The sequence below is a fragment of the Lepidochelys olivacea genome (assembly GCF_965140295.1).
Source record: "Lepidochelys olivacea isolate rLepOli2 genome assembly, chromosome: 2".
In the NCBI taxonomy this organism is placed as follows: Eukaryota; Metazoa; Chordata; order Testudines; family Cheloniidae; genus Lepidochelys; species Lepidochelys olivacea.
The window spans coordinates 119,114,046-119,141,008 of NC_140412.1; the positions used below are offsets into that span (position 1 = coordinate 119,114,046).

General features: G+C 40.0%; 1 protein-coding gene across 1 annotated transcript in view; it reads right to left on the reverse strand.

Annotated features, from left to right (window-relative positions):
- The window catches only part of CDYL (chromodomain Y like), a 189,472-nt gene that overhangs the window by 16,152 nt on the left and 146,357 nt on the right, over window positions 1-26,963 (reverse strand). The gene's annotated exons all lie outside the window — the stretch shown is intronic.

Sequence of the window (26,963 nt, forward strand, 5' to 3'; positions counted from 1 at the left end):
CCCCTCTTCTAAGTGGCCTAAAGTGAAGGGCTTCATTTTAACCAAAAGTGGGAACCCAATAAACTCCTGACCAAACTCACACCTTTGACAAAAATAAAGTAAAAGAGCTGGACTAACAAGACCATATACAGTATATGAATGGGTATAGAAAGGTAGGAACAGGGAACACAGGACAGTCTTAGTGAGAAAGACACAGAATCAATCTCTGAAGTGGAAGGGTGCAATGGGAGACACGGAAATAAGGCCCTTCTTGACCTACATAATTCTTTCCTTTAATACTTTGCCTTTCTGATCTTGCTCAAAGTAATCTTAGCTTAACAAAGAGAATTTTAACATGTGACTTGATTACAGTCAATTAGTACCTACCTGGGGATCAAATATTTAGTAATGGGGCTCTTCATCTAACAGGATCCAATGGCTGGAAGTTGAAGCTAGACAAATTCAGACTGGAATTAAGGTGTACATTTTTAACAGTGAGAGTAATTAACCATTGGAACAACTTACCAAGGGTCGCGGTGGATTCTCCATCACTGACAATTTTAAAATCAGTATTGCATGTTTTCCTAAAAGATCTGTTCTTTATATGGGGATTATTTTGGGGAAGTTCTATAGCCTGTGTGACACAGGAGGTCAGCCTAGATTATCATAATGGTCCCTTCTGGCCTGGGAACCTGAGAGTCTATGAAAATTGTAATTGGTGGAAATTCAGAGAATGCAAGTGAACAAGCCACCCAGAGAGTCACAGAAAGCATCAGGTTTTTCCTACATTCCATATTGTGAATGTAATATTGTCTAAATTAACATTTATGGGAGGTGCAAAGAACATTATGAGAGATATTTATGTCCAGTAGATAAAGGAGCTTACACACCTTTCAAGATCCATGGGTCTTACACATCACAGCATGTGGTGTACCCTCATCCACAGTGCACTAAATTTCCCAACAGCAGCTATGTGGCTGAAACCAATCACTACACTCTTGCAGGATCTCACACAGAAAAATGACAAAAGACAAAAACATTGTATCACCCATGGTGCTTTTCACAAAATGCTTTTCACAAAACGATCACTCCATATCTGACCTCTCAGTCCTCGTCCTCAAAGAAACCCTGCACAACACCCTTAAAAGACAAGCCTTAGAGCTTGAATTCATAACTTTGCTAGACACTAAAGCTCATGGTCTTAAAAAAGAAGCAGCTTTTATGACTTATTACAACAATCTTTAATCACTAACCTCCCTTTTTTGTTCTATGGCAGCAGAGGTGTTAATGGGCCAGTTCATTTCCATTGGTCTCTTGCAATATGTGTTAACTACTTATGCTAAACAATCTGTTCCACCTGGTCTTTAGCTCACACTCTGAGTATTTTTCCCAGACCTGAGGAAGAGCTATGTGTTGCTAGAAAGCGCACCTCTTTTATCAACAGAAGTTGGTCTAATACGTAGGTGCCGACTCTGCTCAGCACCTACCAGCCACAGCTGTTTGGTGGTTTGGGGAGGAGCTTGGGGGAGGGTGGAGAATCATGGACGGGAGCCTTGGGGTAGGGATGGAGAGGGAAGAGGTGGAGCGAGGGTGGGACCTTGTGGTGGAGCACCCCCAGGGTAAAATAGAAGTTGGTGCCTGTGGTCCAATAGAAGATATTACCTCACCTACCTGGTCTTTCCAATAGATAAAGGGACATTTTTCAGTAGAGATTTGCATGTTGCTATCTGAAACCTGTGTAAAGCTGCAATTCAAATATGGAGGGCAGAAACACTGGAAAGGTGCACTACCAGGCTAAACCACAAATCTGATTTTTTTTCATATTTTCATATTTAACAAAAGATATGAGCCCATTTGTCAAATATTTAAAGATTAACTATGGCTCTGATCCCCCAATGGGATCCCCAGGACCCATAACTGTACATATTATATCTTAAAGATAGCTAAAATGAAACTTATAGACAAGCCTTAATAATAAAAAAAAACTCAGTGGTGGATCTTGTTTAATTACTGTAATTTTCCTTGGAATAATTCATCCCGTTTAGCTGAAGTAGCTACATCATATATTTAAAAACTGTGACTAATGTATAGTGCTGTCACTTTAAAAGAGTATGTGTGGGAGACTTGTGGGTCCCATGAGGACATTATGTACATTTACCTAAATAGTTTGCTACACTATTACTGTAATTGGGATATTTACTTGTTATTTTTGGCCTGATTTGAATTAGGAATTACACTGCACTAATAAAAAGATATTTTAAATAAAATAAACCTTGAGAGTGCATCAGTTTCTCTAACACTGATTTTGTTACTTTTCTCTTTCAAACACACACAACCCTTAAAAAAAATGTTGCACTCAGAATGTAATGCATTTGCAAATAAAAGTACTTCTGATTAAAAACCCGATAAGATGCTTAATTGTCAATTTAACTGAAATATTTTATTTTACTTTTTCATGTCTTTTGTGTCCTCTGAGTTATAGCATTAATAATCTACTGCTCTCTATCTATAACCATTTGTATGGAGAAGATAAAGAGAATTCAAGGTTCTTCCACAGTCGCTTAAAGGGAAGAGATTGAGAATGGTCCACAAACTGAATCCATTTTTTTCCCCCCAAAGAGAACAGAGGGAGAAAAGTAATGTGGAAGATTGATGTTATTTTATGTTGTCATAGAAGATGCATATTTGTTCCTATATTTTCCAGTTTATCAAATTCTTTTTCATTTCAGCAGAATAAAAAAAACTTAATGAATACTAAATGTGAAATTGCTTGTAGTTCACAGCAGATATTTTTCTCTTTTTAAAACACAACAGGGCTGATCACAGTGCTATAGAACAGGGGCTCTCCACCTTTTGCTTTCTGAGGTCCCCCCACCATGTTATAAAAATTCCGGGGGAGGGTGGAGAAGGACTCAGAGCTTCAGCCGCGGGGGGCCTCTGGGCTTAAGTGAGGGGAGGGAGGTGCCTCAGGGCTTCTGCCCTGTGGAACTCCAGTGCTCTGACATCCTTCCCACAGGGTGCCAGGGCTTGGGGCTTCAGCTGCGGGGCACCAAGGCTCAGGGCTTCAGGCTTCATCTGCAGGGCACCAAGGCTTGGGCTCTGAGCTTTCTGCCCTGGTCCCCAGCCAGTCTAACACTGATCCTACTTCGCAGACCCTCTGGGGGCCACAGACCCGCAGTTGAAAACTGCTGCTATAGTGGAGAAGTTGCAAGAACACAATATTCTGTTTTTCATTAGCAACTGAAGATGAAGTGGTATAAGAGTTTGCAATGGTTTGGTTTTCATTTTGAAGGGTAAATCAATACAATTCAAATCACCTCTACTTTGCTGGGACAAGGGCAGTAAACTCCTACATTAACATTTACAACAGCTAAAGACATGAGACTCAGAAGGGCATGACAGAACAGCAAAACATTACAACATTTAGGAAAACTGTAGAGAACTTAGGTTTCTGCTCATAACTTATACTACTAAAGATGTCCTCTTGTATCAAATAATTGCTTTAGAGATTCCAGAGGCAATAAGATACTTCACATACACCCTCCGCAAAAAGATCAAAACCCTCAAGCCTTCTTTGTCAAGGTAAACCAAGATATAAAGGTCAAAGAGCAATTTCCCTGCTTACTGGACAACACACATGAGGAAGTGCACACATTTTACACACACATATTACAGCACTGGATGGAAGGTATAGTTCAAAACCTCACAAAATACAACTGGGCAGCTACACTTAAATGGAAGGAGATCTATGGTTTAAATAGTCATCCACGTTTAATCTCTGAAAAACATTCTGACTATATTAATGGACCAGGGCCACAGACTTGCTGACTTAAGAAAAAAGTGTGTATTTTTCTTGCAAGGAATTTCAGCCAATTTATTTTAATCAGAAAATTACATTCATAGATCAAGAATACTGGACCAGTGTCTATTAACACTTGTTGGTTATAGGACCACCACAGTACATACTAAGATTTACTGGACCTTGAAATGTAGTGTACAGTTTCTTGTGGCTTTTGGCCATGAAACTGAAGAAAAGAATTACTGAAATTCAATGTAAGGCAGTACATTATGTCAAGTAAAAATACGCATGCATTAGTCAATTTAAACCACAGTCCTGAAGTAGTCTCAGATTTTTGTTACAGCAAATGAGCATAAAAGAAACAAACAAAAATACCATGGAAAAATCTTAGAATTGTATTTGCATAATTAACATGAGATGTAAGTCACCTATTTCCAAGTAATTTAATACCATAACAATATTTTAAACCACAAATTCTGAATTTGTTTTTCACCAAGAGGCAAACAGAAAGATATTCTCTCCATTTCAATTCTTTGAGAAATACATGAGAAAGCATTAATTAAAAAAAAAAAAAAGCTACGAACCTCCACTAAAAATCAGGGCTTGAAATATTCATTTATCCCAGACCAGTATCAACTTATACACAATTAAATTTTCATTAAAAAAAAAAGTTTAACCCTGATGGGTAAATGTAAATGGAGTGTTACTTCAGTGCTGCCTCTACAGCTTAAAGCTTTGCAATGCAAAGGCAGAGTGAAATTAACAAAACTATCAGTTTCACGGCTCTGTTCAGACCTGGGCAGCAGCAAAGAACCTCCTAAGAATCACCATTTTCATTCAGCTGCTGCTGACAGAAAAACTATGAGCATCAGGAAAGCCAGGCACAAGCGTTATTCACAGGGAAAGAGGACCCAAAATACAGAAGTTGGAAGGGAACAGAGTAGCAGAGATCTCTTCCCCATTCCTTGCTCTTATTTTTACCATAGCCAAGAAACTCTGAAGTAGGGACAAAAGAAAAAACTCTTCCTTTGTGTTATGGCAATTGAAACATTTCAGATACTCTCTGGCTAGCAGGTAATACTGAAAAAAAGAACCAAAAGAGGATGCCATGACAGTGCTCAGGGTAAAATCCCAGGACTTTCCTTCATACCAGCCACTGGAAGCCCCTTGACCTTGCTTGTGGTGCCATCTCCTTTCATATCCATCTCTTGACTTGTAGATTTACTTATATGGCTGGCTGGAGTCTAGTATTTTCCCCGTGATTAAAAGCAAATTAAGAATGTACAGATAATAGAGGATACATATATAAATATACAGTAACACTGAGAGCCAAACAATCTTTTTTTTTTCCACACAGTAATTTTCAGTACATACATACTAAAGAAACTAAAACTAAAGGGAACTGAAATAATTGAATCTGATTAAGGGTTTTGTTGATCAGAAACCCTCTTTTTGAATAACTGAATTAAGAATCCAGGACAGACACCATCAGCACTAAGCTTTTTAAAAAAAGCTTTTTACACAAACATGACTCTATTTCTGCTTGAAACTTGTGCGGTATTACTTTTTAAGTAAAGAATCTTAGCTTTCCAATGACTGCAAGCAAACCCTAGAAACCTGTGTAACTTTAAAGACAGGCATGTTTAAGCACAGATCAGCAGTTTTCCAAAGAAACAGAAACTGAGTGGCAGGCATGAAGGGCAGTTGTGCAAGACTGACGTAAAAAAAAATTCAGTGTTAAAAATAACCCTTGTATATTATGTTAAACTATTGTTTTGGGGAAACACAAACAAAAACAATTCTCTCTCTATACTTGTATCATTTTACAGCCCCAGTATATAAGACTCAAACACTCAGCTCTCCAACTCATGCTGCTGTTACTAATGCTCCTCTTCCTCCGAGAAAGTGTTCTTTTGCCCCAGGCCCGCATGCATCACCAATCCACAATTTTACTCAGGTCACCATTAAACATTTTCCATTTTAGCCTTGGGTAACTAGATAATTAAATGTTGGTATCTGAAATGTTCCCTAGACCTAGTATACAGAATTGCTCAAGTACAGAGGTAACGTGATCCAAGCCCAGATTGGAAAGCTTTATGGGTGACCACTATGTGTACATGGTCCACTTCCTTCCTTCCTTTTCCTGTCTTATCTATGTAGACGGAAAGATCTTCAGGTCAGGGACGATCTCTTACTAAGCGTTTGTATAGAGTTTAACCCAATGTGGCCCGATCTCAAAAGGTGCTATTGTAAGACAAATAAATAATAATATACGCCAGAGTCATCTTTCTGCCTATGCTTTCTTCAAAGTACTTGAATAAATTACAACGCAAATACTTTTTAAAAATAGTGGAATATTTGAATAGTTTCTAAGAATTCAAACAGCTGGTTCCACAAACCACTCAAAATATATCAGAAGCTATCAATACCTTGCACTTCCTAAGAAACCTACATTGTATGTCTGCAACATTTTTAGCCTAAGAAAGCCTCATTTATAATGTTTAGTCCCCAAATGTAAGTGTTAACAGTTTTCCTTTAATATGCCATTATAAAGCAACTTTTTTTTTTTTTTTGCAAAAATCAAATGTTTTGTTCTGGAAGAGTTATCAGCAAAAGTTTGTCAGTCGTGTATGTAAATACAGTTTGTACTAATACGTATATTGTTCCAGCATACTGGTATTGGCTTAGTGCACAAAATACCTATATGACCAGTAATATTCTGAAGGAACTGCACATTAAAATACAGCCACCAAACAGAAGGGAAACTTGAGATGTTCACCCCAATCATCTCTGTCAAAGTCAATTCATCAAAATACTCCTACAAATCATTTAAAGCTGCATATTGTATTACCTTGTCAATCTACACTCAGCCCTGGTCTACTCTACGGGGTTAGGTCGAATTTAGCCGCATTAGGTCGATATAAAAATGACTGCGTCCACACAACCAACCCCATTCCGTTGACCTAAAGAGCTCTTCAAATAGACTTCTGTACTCTCCCCGATGAGGGGAGTAATGCTAAAATTGACCTTGCTGGGTGAAATTTGGGGTAGTGCAGATGCAAATAGATGGTATTGGCCTCTGGGAGCTATCCCAGAGTGCTCCACTGTGACTGCTCTGGACAGCACTTTGAACTCCGATGCACTAGCCAGGTATGCAGGAAAAGCCCCGGGAACTTTTGAATTTCATTTCCTGTTTGGTCAGCGTGGCAAACTCAGCAGCACAGGTGACCATGCAGTCCCCCCAGAATTGCAGAGCGTGACAGTGAGCTGAGCGGACTCCATGCTTGCTGCGGTATGGCGTCTGCATGGGTAACCCAGGAAAAAAGGTGCAAAATGATTGTCTGCCGTTGCGTTCACGGAGGGAGGTACAACTGACAACATGTACCCAAAACCACCCGCAACAATGTTTTTGCCCCATCAGGCATTGGGAGCTTAACCCAGAATTTCAATGGGCGGCAGAGACTGCGGGAACTGTGGGATAGCTACCCACAGTGCACCACTCTGTAAGTCTATGCTAGCCACGGTAGTGAGGATGCACTCCGCCGACTTAATACACTTAGTGTGGACATACGCAATCGACTGTATAAAATCGAATTCTAAAAAATCAACCTAATTTCGTAGTGTAGACATACCCTCAGTATAGCTTTCAGAAACAAGGTGTAAAGATGGGCAGCAAACGGATGTTTCCAAATTGAATTGTCTCCATCTTTTACTATATTTTTGAGAAAGTGGTTTCGTTTAAATCCTAATACATACCCTGGTCCCTCAGCCATTCTTTCTGCAAACATGCCACCTAGAATCCCATAACCTGGATTCGTCACAGAGTAAGCAGGAAAATTTTGTGGGAGTACTTTATAAAAATAGTAGCAATCCCTAAGTAAATATTACACAATTAAGATAATCTTGCACTGGCTGGATGATTTAACTGGCCATTTCCATCTTAATTTCTATGGAATTGTTTCCCTCAGGAAACATTATGGATATGCACATGACATATTTCTTTTCTCTTCTGTATGTTTTGTATGGGTGTGAGCTTTAAACAACATTACTGTGGAATAAAGCGTTTTCTAAAGTCTGTATTTTTATAAAGTATTACTTTTGGAGGTGGGTGAAGACAAAGTGAACCTTCTTTTACACCTACATTGAGAAATATTCTCCAGGCAGAGAATTCTGATTCATGTCCTGCACCAATTTTTATTTTGACTCTCATGCTATATTTAGAGTATTAGGTTCTGTATCAGGATGCAATACACCAGTGTACAGACTCAATGTACAGGTGGGAAATTATTTTCTCTCTGATTACATCACAGTATCAATATAATATTTTCACAATTTTAATGATAGCAGCATTACTGCTTGCCTTTGCTATCAGTATCTCATAGGCTATATTGCTGCATTTGCTGTTTACTGTCATTCCTACTCCAAACAATAATGGGAGCTATGTGCATACTGTATAAATAAAAACAGACTATTTCCACACATTTCTCTACTAGAAAGGAGGTTAATCAGAGCTTTCCTGAACACCCACAAGATGGTCATCTGGCAGAAGATCAGAGTTTGGGCATTTTAAATTACACTGGTGGAAATAATAGAATTGAAACAGTTACATACTTTTTTGTTTTAATTAAATTACTACACAGTATATTAGACAGACACTTAATAGGATTATGCCCATAAAAACAGCAGGGCCGATGGTATTAACACAGTTTGGGAATGAAGTTCTTAAAAACTGACCTGAATAATTTTACTAAATCAGAAACAGAATTATACATTTTCATGCATAAGCAACTTAATGACTTCTCTACAAGTTATTTTACATGAAAAATAAACACACCTCTAAGAATTGTACCTGCTAGATTATCAAAATGTACCAATCACTCATTGTATGATTCATTTATTTTCAAATTTTAAAGAGAATATAAGTAGTCCAAATTGTTCAAACCACAAGACTCTATCCTTTTCCAATGCCAGTAAGGCACGTAGAGAATTTTTTGCCTCTCTTTTGCTTAGTTTTAGACTTACTGTTTGTCAATTTAGCTGAAACAAGGGATTTAGAACAGACATGCCAAACCTGAAGAAAAAAAAATGCAGAAATTGTGTTTGTTTTTGGCTTAAATGGTTTGAGAGTTGCTTGTTGACTAGTAGCTTTCCTTTTTTTTTTTTTAATATAGGCTCCTGGCAAGCAGGGGCAAGGGCAAGCAGGAGGAAGGGGGAAAGAGAGTCAGGGTGCACAGCAGGACCACCACAGTCCCAGACTGCATGCCAGGGGGATCTAGTCACATAGCGTTGGGGTTCTTTGGGACTGGCTTGTTTTGGTCTTGTTTTGAAATGGGATTAGCTTGATTTTTGGCTTATTGTGGAAGTTGGGGTGCTTATTTACTGCGTAGAAGTTGGTAACTGTGATTTAGAACAACTATTGGCTATTCCAAAAAAGAGTGTATAATCATTACAAGAAATCCCACTTGTATGTCATAGGTAAACACTTTTGGTCCATATCAAAGTGTATTATAACATTTGCTCTCCCAGGAACAAGAATTATACCAGGAGCTGTTTCTCATTGTACGGATCAGATTTTAATATAGAGATTATGAGTGAGATTCTCATGGTTGCTCCAGCCTCTGGGTAAGAAGCAGTTGTAAAGTGACTCTAAAAGCCCTAATGTGCCTGGGAGAGAAGTGTAGAGGGTGTGCCAGGGGGTGGAAGGTATGGTAAGGGGTGGAACCATTGTTGTTCCAAAGCAGCTGGGAACAGGCTATCAACTGCTCAGGCCCCTGCAGCATCCCAGAAATGAAAATCCTTAGTTCCTTAAGTGTTCCCTTCCCCACCAATCCTTGGGCTGCTCAGCACAGATTCTCAATTTGTGTCAAGGACATCTCCTCCTCTTCTGTTCACAGTTGCACACATATGCCTGTGGCTACTACACAAAAAAGAAATATTAAGAAAGTAATGAGTGTATTTTCAGCTATATTTTAATGTAATTTAGTAGCTGGAAATAAGGAGCAGCAGCTAGCACTGTGTTACCAGCCAAGTCTCAGCAGATCAGAACCAGGGGCTCCATAGAGGACAGTTTAAGAATCTCTGCATTATGCAATTGTAGGATTTTTAAATTCCAGTGTCCGAGGCTAGAACTTTGAAATATGCAAGCATCTGTTCCTTAAGGAACTCGAATAGTAAATTACTCTAAAATGGATGGCACACATGGATTAACAATATTTGTGGTAGATTCAGTCTAACCGTGACTGTAGGACTATGTTACTTTGCATTATCTGTGTTCACAAGACTAGCAGGGGTACACATTAAGAAACAAACAAAAAAAAATTATTTCAGTGCTAAAATCATATAAAATTGAGAGAAAGATTTGGCAGTTAGGTCTAAAAGTTGGGTGGTAGAAGTTGTGATGAAATTCACCTCTGTATTTCACCCTACACGCTATTGTAGTAATCTTTGTACAAACTATGCCTTCTGAGGTACCAATTGAAAACTAATGTCTCACTGGTCAATATCAGCATGACAGTATGTGTATAGCAACTTTATATGTAAAGTTATGAATTCCCCCAAATGATGATGGTATTCAAACCCTGACAAGCAGGTCCTAAATTTACATATAAGTTATATATTGCTCCTCAGACAGCAAGAGGGGGAAGAGAGGAGACAAGGAAAGTCTGCATTTCAGCAAACAGAGGTGAGAAGAAACAGCATGCAACCTCTTTCAACACCAGACACCATGTCTCCTTTACTCTTTGAATAAGGGGGTAAGCTTCAGGAAAATGCATCTCAAAGACGGAATGGACTATAAAGGTGAGGAGCAAAACCACCCGGGGCTCTCCCTCTCTTCTCCACCTAAGAAGACAAAAGGAACAGCCTACGGATTTTGGGAGAAGATCCGGACTTGAAACTCAGTAAGCAATGTTACTAGGAATTTGGGGTAAGAATTTCACATTGACCCAAGTCTAGTTGTTTTATCTTTATTTCTCTTGTAACCATTTCTGAGTTTAATGCCTTATACTTGTACACACTTAAAATCTCTCTTTTTGTAGTTAATTCAGCTTGTTTTATTTTTTAATCAAAACTAATCCAGTGCTTTAAACTGTGTGGATAACTCTATTTAGGGTAGCAAACTTTTGTATATTGATCCCCTTAGAGAGGCAACAAACTTAATATAACTGACTATCCAGGAGAGGGCTGGACAATGCAGAAACACACTTGGGGGGAGGGATCTGGAACTGGGAGTGTAGTAACCAAGGCTGCTGGAAGCCAAAGTGTGGCTGGTGTTTGCTGATAGGATGCTGGGATCAGAGTTACTGGACCAGAGCTATAGCTATAGACAGACACACAGGGTGTGACCTGCATGCTGTTTGGGTGTTTGTGTGGAGCCCAGGTTGGGAGTTACAGCCGCAAAGCATTGTGAGGCACCCCAAGTTGCAGCCTCTCACTGGTCTGGCCAGAATATCATAGTGGCTTAGTCTAAACAGGATGTATACACAGTTTGCTATTTTACATGAGATTTACACTTTAAGCATTTTTCAAGTGAATCTCAACTGTGTTGGCTGGGAACAGTCAAAGAAAAGTTAGTTTGTTGTTTTCTGTTTGCTTATTTTGGGCAAGAGGAATAGAAACAGTAAAGTATACATATGAGTGCCAACATAGCAGCTATGAAGCTAGAACTGACCAGGTTGGAGCAAGAACAGAAAGACAAAGATTGTAAACACCAAAAGTGGCAAGCAGAGATGAGAGCCAAGGAGAGGGAGCCAGAAAGTCAACAGCAGGAAGACTCACACCAGTGAGCCATGGAGCTGAAAGACAAAGAAGCCCTAAAAAAGGAGGAGGAGGACAGTATATTCTGGACACGAAGGCAAGGCATGGACAAATCCCACAGTCTCCAGTTGCTTCCTTCATACAAGGAACACTCAACTGTGACAAGTTGTGGTCTGCATACAAGGAAAAAAACTGTACTGAAGAATACTTTACCACTTTTGAAAGGCTAGGTGAGGTTCAAAAGGTTCCAGAGGACAAGAAATTCCCCACACTGATTGCAAAACTCTCTGGTACATCTTTAAATGGATTAATGAAATGTCAGTTGAAGAGGCTTTGAAATATCCTGAATTTTAAAGAGATATTTTGCAAAGGTTTCAAATGACCCCTGAAGTGTATAGAATGAAATACAGAAATTTCAGGAAAAGTGTTGGCACTCGTCACAGTATGTCTAATGTGTGTCTGACAATGAAAAAAATGGGCAAAGAGCAGGGGGCTAAGAACTGTGACCGATTACTAGATCTCTTTGCTCAAGAATATTTCCTAAGTATATGTTCTGATGAGGTCAGAGATGCATTATGGGATAAATCTTTAAATTCTGTACAGAAAATGGTCATCCTGCCTGACTCCTTTGTGCAAGCCTCAATGTCTAATGAGTGCAGGACACAGAAGAAGGGGCACAAACCCAGTGTAAAGGGGGGATCCCATTTTACCCCCAGGAAGGAGGGTGCAGGGAGCCCAGGCAAATATCTCCCCAGAATCATTCCCCTCCTAGAAAGCTCTATCATATCATACCTCCTGTGGAAGAAAATGGTCCAAGAAGGTGTGATACTGTCTAAAGGGGAAGGTGACTGTCTACTCTAACACGATCACCACTTTTACAACATTGTGATAAATCTTGTCTAAAGTATGCTTTGTGAGGTACTGGAGAAGTTGGAACCTGATGAGTGTCGTTATCTGGTTATAACGTGTATATTGACATTGTATGTGGAATTATGAGATTTTGCTATACGTTTATAACTCAAACATATTGTGAGTCTGAGAAACGCCCACAGGTGAGCTCTTCAGGGATAACAAAGGAAATGTAAACAAAAGCCCCTGCATGTAATGCCCAAAGACACCTCAAAAGGCATGTATGCAGAATGTGCAAGCAAAAATTTGCAATTCATATGAAGAACTGGTGGCAAAGCACGTACACCATGGGACTGCTGGCCCCCAGGACACAGCAAGGATTTTTCAGGCCAAAAGGATCATGATATAAAGAGGGAGAACAAAGGCCAGCCTGGCCACCTCTTCCCTACCCCATCTCTGGACTGATGAATTCTGACAGGGGAAATTTTGAACAAAAGGACTGAGGTTCCCAAAAACTATTTGGGCAACCCAGAGAGAAGTCCAGTTTGTCTAGTGATAAAGATAGGCTGGAGTGTCTGAGGGGATTGTCTGTGGCTCCACGTTAAGCTAATATTGCGATCCAGGAGCACACATTTGTTGCTGGCTTGGTTAAATCTAATTACAGAATACTCCACCAGAGTAGGGGAGTCTGCCCAGTTTTTTGACAGTCTGACCTGAGACTGGCTGTCTCCACTATGATCCGTACCAGGCATGGCGAGAGAAGGTGCTTCTAGTCAAACTCCACCGAGCACCTAAGAAATCATTGCCCTCAGCTAAAAAGAAATTAAGCCCACGTCTCATCCAGCCCAGACTGAAGCAATTGTCCTATTGAATTTTGTGAGGTCTGACCCTGTGGAGGTAGATATGGAATTTATTAAAGTCACCAAGGTCAATTGCAAAGAACATATAGGGTGGAGAGTGGTTCTCAAATCAATCTGGTCAGGAAAAGCATGGTCCAGAAGACTGACATGTTATCTGATCAGGAGTTAGAGCTTCTGACACTGGGGAAACAAAATTCCTTGTGCCTTGGGCTAAGGTTCATTTGGAATGGGAAGGCTTAGGGGTGACTTGACAGTGGGGATTCTGAATAGTATCCCTTTGGAAATGCTCATGGGGAATGATATTTTGCATATGGCTAAGGCTGTTAATGTTTTAACCCATAGTAAAAGGGAATCGTGTGCTGGGATTCCAGAGGAAAATGGTAAAGATCAAGAAACTGCTAAGAGAGATGGGGAAGGTCCTGCCACAATCTCTGCGGCAAGAGAAATCACTGTGTTTCCAGGTGTGTGTGTGTGGGGGGGGGGGGGGGGGGCAAGGTCAACTTCTCTATGGCAGATGAAATGGTGGAGGGGGGAGGGAAATAATCCCAGTTACTGAAGTTGTCAGCTGCCAGTGTTTTGCAGATGAAGAAAGGGCAGACCCCACTCTAGAGTACATAAGGGGATATGTCTTAAAGGGAGCCCAAAAGAGGGGAAATGGGGAAAGGTTTTTGAAGAGGAAGGAAGATTGTACAGGGAAGCTCCCATGGGATGTGATAAGAGCCCTGGAAAATCCTACAAGCAGCTGGTTGTGCCTGCCCAGCATGTGGGGAATTAGCAATGCGCACTGTGGGACCTATGGCATGTCCTACCCAGAGGGGGAAGAAACATATCCTGGTGGAAGTGGATTTTGCCACCAGATATCCTGAAGCAGTGGCTCTAACTAACACAGAAGCTGATTCTGGGGCAACAGCCCTTTTCACTATTTTTAGCAGAGTGGGTTTCCCTAAAGTGATTTTATCTGACTGTAGGTCAAATCTCATGTTTCAGCTACTCAGTAAGTTATAGAAGTTTTGTGGAATGAAACAACTAAAAGCTACCCCATATCACCCAGAGACAAATGATCTGGTGGAAAGGTTCAATGAAACTCTAAAATCTATGCTGGAAATGTACGAAAATAAGAGAGCAAGACTGGGATGAAATATTACCATATTTGCTATTAGCTTATAGGGAAGTGCTCCAAGAATCAATCAGCTTCTTCCCATTTGATCTTCTATCTGTAAAGTAAGTGAGGGGACCCCTAGATTTCATCAGACACTCACAGGAAGGGGACACTAAGGCAGCGGGAGACCCAGTAACTGAATACATACAAGGAGTCCGATGGAGCCTTAAAAACTAACAGATTTATTTGGGCATAAGCTTTCATGGGTAAAAATCCCTACTTCTTCAGATGCATGGAGTGAAAATTACAGAGACAGGCATAAATATACTGGCACATGAAGAAAAGGGAGTTACCTTACAAGTGGAGAACCAGTGCTGACAAGGCCAATTCAGTCAGGGTGGATGTGGTCCACTCCCAATAATTGATGAGGAGGTGTCAGTCCAAGGGAGTGGACCACATCCACCCTGACTGAATTGGCCTTGTCAGCACTGGTTCTCCACTTGTAAGGTAACTCCCTTTTCTTCATGTGCCAGTATATTTATGCCTGTCTCTGTAATTTTCACTCCATGAATCTGAAGATGTGTGGTTTTTTTATTCATGAAAGCTTATGCCCAAATCAATCAGTTAGTCTTTAAGGTGCACTGGACTCCTCGTTGTTTTTGTGGATACAGACTAACATGCCTACCCCTCTGAATACAGAAAAGAGTAAAAAGACATGATGGGTATTGTTCAAGCTAACCTCAAGGACCGTCAGTCCAAACAAGAAGGATGATATAACCAACATACTTGTAAACACTCTTTTGAAATATGGAACTTGATGTTAATGTTAAGCCCCGTGAAAAAAAATACAAAATGCAAAATTCTTGGGAATGAGCTTCTGAGGTGATAGAATCGGTGAATGAAGATACATATGTTTAAAAGCCTCATGGTAATGCTGTCCCACAACTGGTACATGTAAACAGACAAAGCTTATCACAGCAAGCCATGGTAAACATGATCTATTGTGTAGAAGGGGAAACTGAGGCACACCAACTCTCTGATTTGATGGCTGAATGCCAAACTGACTCATCTTTGGAAAGCATTGATATCTGCAGTGAGTTAACACCAGCTGAAAAGGCAGAGAGCTAATGTGCTACAAGACCACTATCTAGTAAGCCCCAGGAAGATTTACTTGCTAACTCATAATATCATTACTGAAGGACCACAGCCACCTCCCATCAGATCTTACCGTGTCACTGGTAAGGTACAAAATCAAATTTGCACAGAAATACAAAGCATGCTGGACCTACAAGTAATTAAATAGTCAGAGCTCTCGGGCCTCACCTGTGGACTTGGTACCTAAGAAAGACAACATTATGATTTTGTGTTAATTATAGGAAACAATGCTGTCACAGTGCCGGATGCTTATCCTATGCCTAGAATCAATGATATGATGGATATCTTAAGCAAAGCTAAATATCTCAGCTCTTTTAATTTAGTTAAGAGGTACTGGCAGATACCTTTAGATGACAATGCACAGAAAAAAATCTGCTTTTGTTACTAATATGGGATTATATAAATTCAAAGTGTTACCATTTGGGTTAATTAATGCAGGAGCCACTTTTCAGAGGCTGGTCCACCAAGTGTTAAAAGGTTTACAGGACTTTGTGAGGGCCTATGTCAATGAGAGAGAGGTGTTCAGCAACACATGGTCTAATCACAAAAAACACTTGGGAATTGCGTTGTAAAAGCTCAAAGAGGCAGGATGACTACAGAAGCCCCTATAAAATTGGAGTAGCCAAAATTCCTTATTTGGGATACGGAAATTGTGCATACAAAGGGAAAAGAAAACATGGTGGCAGATGCCCTGTACAGGAAAGAGGGCTCTGATCTCTGCCCCCGAGTCAGCCAGTGGTTAACACTCCTGCAACTTTGCAAGGGGGGGAGGTGTGATGGATTGCACCTCTATAGTCTCACTCTATACACTTTGTACGAAATATGTCTTCTGAGGTACCATTTGAAAACTAATCACTCACTGGTCAATAATATCATGATGAAATGTGTGGAGCAACATTCTATGTAAAGTTATGAATTCCCCCTCAATGATGATTGTAGCATATGTTCAAATCCACATAGCCCTGATTAGGCAGAACCAATCAAGCAGGTTTAAACAAAGGAATGTGTGTTTACCTCAATTTACGTATAAGTTGTAAATAGGGTACTCCAGTAGAAAGAGGGGGAAGAGTAAAATCTGGAAAATCTGCATTTCAGCAAACAGGTGAGAAGAAACAGCATTCAAGCTCTTTTACCCTCAGACACCACATCTCCTTTACTCTTTGAATAATCTTGGCTGAGGGGTAATCTTCAGGAAAATGCACCTCAAAGAGGGAGCAGACTATAGAGGTGAGGGGCAAAAACACCACAGGGACTCTCCCTATCCATCTCTCTCTTTTCCACCTAAGAAGATAAAAGAAACAGACTATGGATTTTGGGAGCAGATCCTGACTTGAAACTTGGTTAACAATCTTACTGGGAACCTGGAGTAAGAATTTCACATTGATCCAAGTCTCATTTGTTAAGTTTAGAAAGTGTTTTATCTTTTTTTCTCTTGTAACCATTTTTGACTTTAATGCCTTATACCTGTATTCACTTAAAATCTCTCTTTGTAGTTAATTAAGCTTGTTTTATTTTTTAATCATAACTAATCCAGTGTTTTGAACTGTGTGGGTAACTTCATTTAGGGTAGCAAACTGCTTTACAATGATTCCCTTAGAGGGGCAATGAACCGAATATATCTGGACTGCTCAGGAGAGGGCAGGACAGTGCAGAAACACACATTTTTGGGGGGGAAATCCAGGACTGGGAGTGTGTTAGGGTCACCCTGCAAATAGTAACCAAGGCTGCTGGAAGCCAAAGTCTGGCCAGTGTTTGCTGACAGGCTGCTGGGGACAGAGTTTCTGGCCCAGGGCTGTAGCTATACAGAGACATTAAGGGTGTGACCTGTATGCTCTTTGGCTGTTTGTTGAAAGTTACAGCAACAAAGCATTGTGAGGTACCCAAGGTTGCAGGGCAGGTACTAACAGCCCTTTACTGGTCTGGATTGCACCCCAGAATGTCATAGTTGTGAAGAAGGAAAACAAGTCAAATGGGGGTTAAAAACACATACTGTAAATGAATGGCTAACTGAAAAATAATGACAATACCTAGTACTTGAAACACTTTATATCTTCAAAGTATTTTTCCAAACATTAATTAAATAGCCCTCACATCACCAGTTCTATTTTTCCCAGATACAGAGATTATAACATAGGACCACCGCACTCCCCACTCTAAATGGAAATCAGTACAAGAGAACCACAGGGAAGGAAAACTCCAGAAGCTTCAAGTCATTGATTTCCCCCCACATCACTCCTTTGGGAGCGAGAGCGAAGATTAATCCCTACTACCATGTAAAGAGCAAGGAGGATCAGCCCCCAGAATCTGGGCTATCTGCATGGATGCCCAGAGCTGCTACACTGGATCCTCTAGCCACCATACCATCAATGGATCCATGCTGCAAAGGCCGGCTACTACCCTGACCCACATCCGTCAAAGGTATGAATGTCCATGTCAGTTCTACAGCTGAGAGGGAAATCTCTTCAGAAAAACATCATACAACCTAAGGGCATATTTTCTTATTAGCTAATTCCTGCTTGGTGCCCAGCAGTGGAGGGGCTGGAGTAGAGAAATGGATTTAGCACATCTAACCCAACACTGCATAGATACTGCAGTAATGGCTAAAACCCCCTTTCTTCACAGAAACGAGGAGATACGTATACAGATCTAGTGTGATTGATCTCACACTGGTAGGACTCAACAGATAACATGATCTGAACCCTACTATGTTAACAAATATGAACCCCCCCCCCCCAGAAATTCTATAGTATAAAACTGCCCATGTTCAAAGATCAGGTTAGTATCAAAGCCAGGATTAGACCTGTGGATGGCCCTGGTTCCTAGTCCAACAGACTACTTTTCTCCAGAAGCAGTTATTGGTTTTGTAGACTACTAGAATATTCTTCTGGAGTAAGAAACTGTATGCATCTAAATTAAATATGTACCAACTGGAAATACTGAGACTGCATCGCTAGCCAATTTCTATTTATAGTTGAAGAAACAGCAGTGAGATGACACATGAACTACCCGCCCCCTAGACCCATGATATTTAAAGGGCATGTACTGTATTACACAATAATAATGAACTAAATATGAAATTGTAGTGGCTAAGTAGTACAATATTAAGAACATAACCTTGCAGAGATACTCATTGGTAAACAAGAAATTAGGGGAAAACAGATGGTGGAGAAAAACAGGGGTTAGGGCAAATTCCAGAAAGAATGAAAACCAAGAAAAACAAAAGTTAACTCCTAAAACAGGGCTTAGGAGCCTATGGTGATAGGTATTAAGAGCTACTATAAGACAAGCACTATATATAAACTCCCTGAGGTTCTGTGGAACAAAGTAGGTGAGCAGCAGCCTCAAAGAGACAGACTTCTGTAACTTACATAGAATGTTTTTAGTTGGGGGTGGGACGGTAAAGTTAATACGACCATTTTGGTGGAGGAGCAGGAGCAATTTTTTCAAAGCGGGAGTAGTATTGTCGCAACTGTCATTGGGAAACCAGAAAGAGTTTTGGCAGCTGGTACAGAGATACTTTTGGAGATCCCGTCACTGGGAGGCAAAGGACAGTTTGGATCCCTAATCGGCTCATTTGAGATTGTAGGGGAATCATGACAGCCCATCAGATGAGTTCACAAAGGTCTGTGTGGAGGTGGGAAGGGGGAGGTTATTCACAGAGCAGGACCAGCATAGCACAAGCATTGTGCAGCTGCACATTCAGTACGATAACGCTGCGCTTAACGCTATAGTTATGTTCCTGAAAAATGCTACTTTAAGCAAAACGATGTTAAGCGAATCCAATTTCCCCATAAGAATTAATGTAAGGGGGGGGAGGGGTTAGGTTCCAGGGAAATTTTTTTCGCCAGACAAAAGACATCATATAAATATGCACTATAAGTTTTAAATAATTTTAAATAAACAATTTAACACTGCACTCACCAATGATGATTGTGAAGCTTAGTTGAGGCAGGGTTGGGGTGTAGCGGCTTGCCCTGCTCCGCCTGGCCCTCCTGCCAGAGTTGGGGTGTGGGGGCTTGCCCCGCTCCGCCCACTTGGCACTCCTGCTGGGGTCGGGGTACAGGGGCTGAAGCAATGGGGCAAGCCCCCACACGCTGACCCCACTTCTCAGCAGGAGTGCCAGGTGGGCAGTGTGGGGCGAACCAAACAACCTTATAATGAAATATTGCACAACTTTAAACGAGTATGTTCTCTAATAGATCAGCAACCTAATAACAAAACAATGTTAACCAGGACGCCTTTAAGTGAGGAGTTACTGTACATGGTTTCTGAGGATAGTCCCTCCCTGAGAAACAGTTAAATTGAGCTTAGCCAAGAAACCAAAACACTGAAAGGGCCCTACCTAAAAGTGAGATATAAGAATTGCTATTTAATAAGATAAAAGTTGTACATGCACATATAACAAGACTGAGTATATACGTAATTGTTAGCCTAATTTCAATTTGGAAACCATTTCAAAATGTTGTATGGATGAATTCTTGACACTTGTCAGGGACCCACCTGTCTAGATCAGTTTCCAAACACTGAAGAGAGCAGAATAAATAAATCAGAAATAGCACAATACTGTCAAGAGGCCACAATATGATTAAATGTGATGTGGAAATCAAATTTAATTATTATCAGAAGAAAACTGTGCAATTTTAGATAACTGTAGATGTGAAAGGATATTACACAAAATGGTTTTAGACAAATATCAGGTACTCCAGTCATAGGGGAAAAAAGGCCAGACTAAATGTGGATGGTAATTAAAATTTTTCTTCAGAAGTCAGATGCAGCTTTAATGAACTCCACATCGTTAAACAGGTCAATAAGAAACTGAGGGGAAAAGCAGAATATGCTATACTTACAAGAAAATAAGTAGTAAAGAACACTGGGAAGAATACAGGGAGATGCTAAAACAGATAAAGAGGAGTATTAGAAATGCAAAAACTTTGAAATATGCATAGTTACAGATGCTAAACACAAACTTTTTTCCAATGAGACAAAATCAGAGATAAGTGAAAGAAGATTGAGACAGAAAATAAGACTGAAATGGAATACAAAAGTTACATCTGTGGATTAAAAAAAATGAAGAAAAACCAACATGTCGTAAGAAACCAAAAGGGATGTACACTAAATAAAAAATATATTGTATATATATGCAAGCTACAATGCTGCAACATGGTGAAATTGCTTATTTATAGTACGACTAGGAACACACAAACATGACATCCTGCATGGAAAAAACTTGTCCATCTTTGGTTATATGCAAAATAATTCAAGCTGCAGACAAGCAAGCTTGACGGGTATCTTCCGTAATACATTTCTGATTAACACAGATATAAATTCAGACAGAGTGGAGAAAGTGCCCTAAAAACTGCACTTTATTTTTTTTCAAGACTGCTTTCATAAAGTCATATTTAATAGAGCTCTCCTAATATTAAGACCTACTGGGTGCAGAAAAGCAGTCAAGAGCAATACCCAAGACAGCCATCTTGGCTGAAGTAGAGAATTTTCATCCTTTGCCAACGGTTCATTTGCTATTTGTTGTATATTTTGCTCAGTATTTGTGTAGTTTTATACCATTACATAATATGTGTATTACATCAGAGTTTTCTATATTAAATATTCCACACTTATCTCTGATATATTTCAGTTTTTGTTTTTAAATGTCTTCATTGGAAAAACTGCCCCTATTTTGCTCAGCACAGAAATCTAAAGTTATATGGCTAGAATACTAATTTGAATAAAATGTGAAATATATTTGATAATGTAAAGTTTTAATAAATTAAACACACATCACTGAGCCTACTGCTCATGCTGGTAAACCTGATTACAAGTAACATACAACTTTTGACAAAGGGGACAGATTTTGCAAAAGAGCCTGAGTACTTTAGAAAGTGCCTGACTTCAGTATACAGATAGCCCATAAAACACATGCAGGCTGGGGACTGTGCATACACACAACTAGATTTTGCAGGGACTTCTGCAAAATAAGACCTGAATCCATTCCTTTTCCCCTCTGACCTGTTTTTGTATTCCTACATTCATGGTTCTACACATACAAATCAATAGCATTTGGTAGATTCCCCTTCATGAGCACCACTAGCAAAACACTAGGGTAAAAGTGGGACTATCCAACCAGAAATCAGAAGTCTAATACTTTGGTCTGTTGACTTCACTTGGTTGAGCCAATCTGCTTCCCTACCTTTTGTTCCAGTGGCTTTGATCCCAACCCATTACACCTGGAGCAAATGTTAACACAGTGTACAGACCAGCCCACACATTAGAAACATGACTAAGTTGGGAGGTAGGCCTGAATTTTCATAGTGCTGCTCTGGGTCACATGCATTAGACTTGTAGATTCATAGCTGCATGTGAAGCCTTGAAAGCCACTGGTTTAGTCCTGCTGTTCTACAGTATTACTTCATCTACTTCAGGTGCTAAAAAGTTAAATTCAGCCCTCTAAATTTCCCTGCTTTTATCGAATTTAATTAACTTAAAGAACTCACTGAACATAAAGTCTAGAAAACCATCATCAATATATAGTAATATAAAATTAATCTAAGCATTACCATCATTTAGTTTTTTAAAAACACAGGAAAGCTGAAGAAAACTACATACAAAATGCCAGGTTGAGAAAGGTAAAGGCAATGAGGACAGATAACCCTTCAGTTTATATTATTAAAAAATGCACATTTAATAAGGGACTTTACTGAGTATAAAAACCTCACATTATGGACATGGTCAACTCAATTTACTGTTTGTAATCTACCCATGACAGCATAAATGAAATTCAAAGCAGCTATCACACAGCAATTTTTTTTCATTAGAGAAGCTCGGATATTCTCAGTGGGGGGATGTGTGTGTAGTGGTGTTTTTTTAAAGAATGAACACAGTGAGGTATGTAGCATAACTAGAGATGTAGTAATGCTACACAGTAGCATAATTATTATTTCAGAAATACTGTATGGTTCAGTGACATTTACAAGATTAGTAACATTCACTTTTACTGAAAGTTTGATTCTCCAGAGCTTTACCAAACTCTGCATCACAGCCTTCTGATTCACATTCAGGGAATGTTCCTGTGTCTCTACAAAACCACCAAACAATTCTGCAGCAAAGACTTCTCTTACTATTTTCTGTAAACTGAACATAAAGAGAGACTTTCCACATAAAATACACTCTTTGTGCATGTAATTACATTGAAGTTCTTGTGAATATTGTGACAAAGATCCTCCTCTGCCTTGGTGGGTCCTGCACTTACTGAAGGATTTGCTCGCCTCAGAGGTTCACGGCAGCCCTCAGTTTGGCCACTTTCGTGGCTCAAATCTGCTGTTCACTCAGTTAGCCCTTCCCCTCTGGTGGAACCCACAGTCCAGTTCAACTCCTCCGGTATCAAGTAGGGAGTTGTGGGGATGGAGGGATGGGGGGAACTTGGGCCTGCCCTCTATTCCGGGTTCCAGCCCAAGACTCTGTAGATTGCAGCTGTCTGCAGTGGCTCCTGTAACAGCTGCGTGAAAGCTACAACTCCCAGGGCTAATTCCCCATGGCCTCCTCCCAACACCTTCTTTATTCTCACCACAGGATCTTCCTCCTGATGTCTGATAATGCTTGTACTTCTCAGTCTTCCAGTAGTACGCCTTCTCACTCTCAACTTCTTGTGCCTCTTGCTCCCAGCTCCTCGCACACACACCACAAACTGACATGAGCTCCTTTTTAAACCCAGGTGTCTTGATTAGCCTGCCTTAATTGGTTCTAGAAGCTTCTTGATTGGCTGCAGGTGTTCTAATCAGCCTGTCTGCCTTAATTGTTTCCAGAAAGTTCATGATTGTTCTGGAACCTTCCCTGTTACCTTACCCAGGGAAAAGGGACCTACTTAACCTGGGGCTAATATATCTGCCTTCTATCACTCTCCTGTAGCCATCTGGCCCAACCCTGTCACAATACATAAACTGTCTATTGCTGCTCAATTACACAATGTACAAAGACAAATTTCACGATATGAATGAATAACTCAAAAAAACACTGTATTATCAAACTTACTTTTCCACAGCTCAGTTAAACTCTATTGAAAACATATGAACTGCTTTGAAATCACAATGCATTGTTTTAAATCACTACAATCAACAAAACATAGTTGTTGAATTTCCCTCTCTTGCTCTCAAATTTATGTGACATTTAATTTGTTTGATATAGAAATCTTTTTTTCCTAGTTAAGATTCTGCTTTGCCATGAGCCCTGAGCAAGGAGCAGCAAACTGCTATAAGGGCCCTGGAGCAGACCAGCACAGATTGTGACTCAAAGTTGCAATCTGTTTTCTGAGTTTCCCCTCACAGCAAGGGGGAAGTACCCTTCACCAGTTCTACACTAAAGGCAGCATACTTTCACCAGCATGCCGGCATTGTTATACTAGCCGGCATGTTTGTGGGTTCAGCCAAGGTTCCTTCCATCCTCCACAGTCCTGCCCACTTGGGTGGGAGGGGCAACACTAGCCTTATGGGTTTCAGAGTGGCAGCCGTGTTAGTCTGTGTCAGCAAAAACAAAGAGGAGTCTCTACGGTGCCACAAGGACTCCTTGTTGTTTTTACTAGCCTTATGGAAGCTGCTCTTCTCACTGAGCTGCCGCCTGCAATCTAGGTAACCTGTGCAAGGAGGCTGTACAAACTGGGATACAACCTGGCCCTAAAGGAGTAATATAGTTTAAGGAAAGGGAAATTTGGGGGTGGGGGGATTGCTTCTAAATTTGGTCTCTTCTGTTGCAACACAAAACTAAATATTTCTCATATATTTATATATAAGCAAAATGAGCCACAAAAAACTCAAAGAAGATTCTATGACTGCCTGGGAAATGGAAGCATTTCATTCCTCAGGCAAAAGTGGACACTTTGAGTGTAACATACTCTTTCATGAGACGGTCAGACAAAAACATTATCAGACTTGTTCCACAGATTATGTTTTAGATAAAAACATTGTCCGGACCATTTTCTGAGATTTAAAATTGTATTTTTAAGATATGGTGGCTTATGTCTGAAAAAGCGGCTCAAAAGCTTTAGGTGGAGTTCTGTGTGTGATGTAAGCAGGAAAGCCCAGAACTGATATGTGGACCACCTTATCCAGACTCTTGAAAGTAATAGTCTCTGCTCATCAAACCTTAGGGAGATGGACAGAGCTGAGAAATAGACATATCACAGTTGCTGGGGTTACCATGTTGCTTTAGAAGTAGGTGATCATGAGCTACAAACTACAAAGAAGTGAGAAATATGACTAGAAGAGAGTGGGCTGTTGCTAGACTTGAACTTAAGGGCTAGGTCTTCTGATAATCTGGAACATCATTTAGCACTGCTGTGAGGTGGGAGGTAATGGCTGACTGTGCCATTAAAGAGATAAAGAGAAAACAGTAATTTCTGTTGAATCAGAGTCACTATGTTTCAAGGGAGACATTTATTGATGTTGGACATCCATGTCCAACTCATGAGAACAGAATAGGCATGGTTAGTAAAGTCCTAATAGTAGGACCAAAGCCTGTTCTTTATGTATTCCAGAAAGGAATTGGGGGGGGGGGGAGAGGGGGAGAGGCGGGAAAGGGGGAGGAGAAGGAAAGGAGAAACCCTTGTAGTTGGAGCCCAGCAAACTACAGAGCCCCTAATCCATTGCAGACATCTAGGAAATCTGTGAATTTCGAAAAGTACTGAGTAGTGAAACAGTTTTCTCCTTGTGTGAAAAAGCCACACAACTGAGATCTATTAGCGAATCTTTGAGACGCAATCCATTTGTTTGTTGCTAGCACCTACTGAAGTTATTTGGCTATCGTAAAGTTTTATTTTGATCCTCCTGCAAAATGGAAACTGATGCACATCTGTGGTTCACTCTGTGCTGTGCTGGAATTTAATATAAAAGTTGATACAGGAGGGGGGGAAAAAGCCTTTTGTTTTTCCATTTCTGAAATATATCTAGGACAATACGCTCAATGTCATAAACCATACACCTCTTCAAAAGAAAAACTGTACGCAGTGAAGGCAGGCTAAGAAAGCGTCTAATATCACAGAGTTAGATTAGGATAGCATGTGGGCAGAAAGAATCTTTTCTGGACTATTTAGGTGTTTTTAGGGAACTTTCTGAGGACTCTGAGAACAATGGAACTGGCATGTTCTACTCTAAATCCATAGGGCCAGAAATAAATATATATATTTACCAGTTATACTTTCTTCTTCAAAAGAGCTGCATTAAATTGGAATGTTAATGTCATAGATTCTTCCCCTATGTGCCTTGATACCTTGACCCATTCTTACTAGTCCATGTAACAACCATATAGTCAGAGACACACAAGTTGTACTGATCTGGTCTAGCTTCCCCGACTTTTCTCATTCCAAGGCAAATATTTTGCTGTGTGTAAGTGTTTGTATATTAAACACTCTACTATCTGTCCTTATTGGTTTACACTGATTCATCTTGTAATATATAGTTTCTCTCTTCGGCATTGTGGCTCATGGACAAAATATAAGGGAATACATCCCCAAATAAAATGTACTCATGAGATATTACCGCATTTATTCCCACAGTTGACAAAGCAGGATAGAGCAGAAGAAAACTTCCACTTAAAACTACTATGCATATATTGTTCATGTTATTTGGAATCTTTGTTGCAGAAAAAAGAGAAACTTAAAAAAAAATTATAGACACCTATTGCTAGAAATGCATAATCAAACTCTGCCTCTCTAGGACTAATACTATAAATTCACGTTCCAATGGGTGAAAGTGAAAATCTTTTCCTCAGCCACATCAATATAAGTTTGTTTTAAATCCCCAGACTCCACCTTTCTTTAGGAGGACTGAAATTAAAGTTGTCTGAATCCCTGACTATCCATTTTGATAGGTTTATTTAAAGTTAGTCATAACTATGGGCACACACAAGTTCACACAAAAGCAAATAATGAATTTCATCATATGCTTTGAGAATATTTGCATCACAGATATGTCTCTTATGTGGTGCAGAAAAGTTTAGATACCAGCTTTGGACCTTTGTTATTTCAAGCTCCCTGTTTAGGAGGCCCACTCAACAGTGTTTTCATTCTTTTATGGTCAAGCTAAAAATTTAATGCTTCTCTGTCCTAGGTCACAAAGAGGCAATTAGAGTCTAACCACTTTTGAAATCTGTTTTTCCTCTAGAAGCAGGCAGTGAAAAATTCCTCATCTCCACCCCAGAGCCATAGGAATTTTCAATCAGTTTAGTTCTCAAAGAAAAAAAATTAATATTAATGGGAAATATCACCAAGGGATGTCATATTATGTCTCTCTCTTTTTATTAATAAGATCTAATTTGAGGAGCCACCAGGTACTAATTAGTTCTCTGAAGGGCTTCCTCATTTAAGGACTTTCCTAGAGCTATCTGTGCTGCAGAGTCAATCTGATTAAGTTTATTCTTCAAGCAACGTACTACAAAAGCAAATCTCCTGTCTCTCTAAAGGGCTCTCTGTCTTATAGCTCAC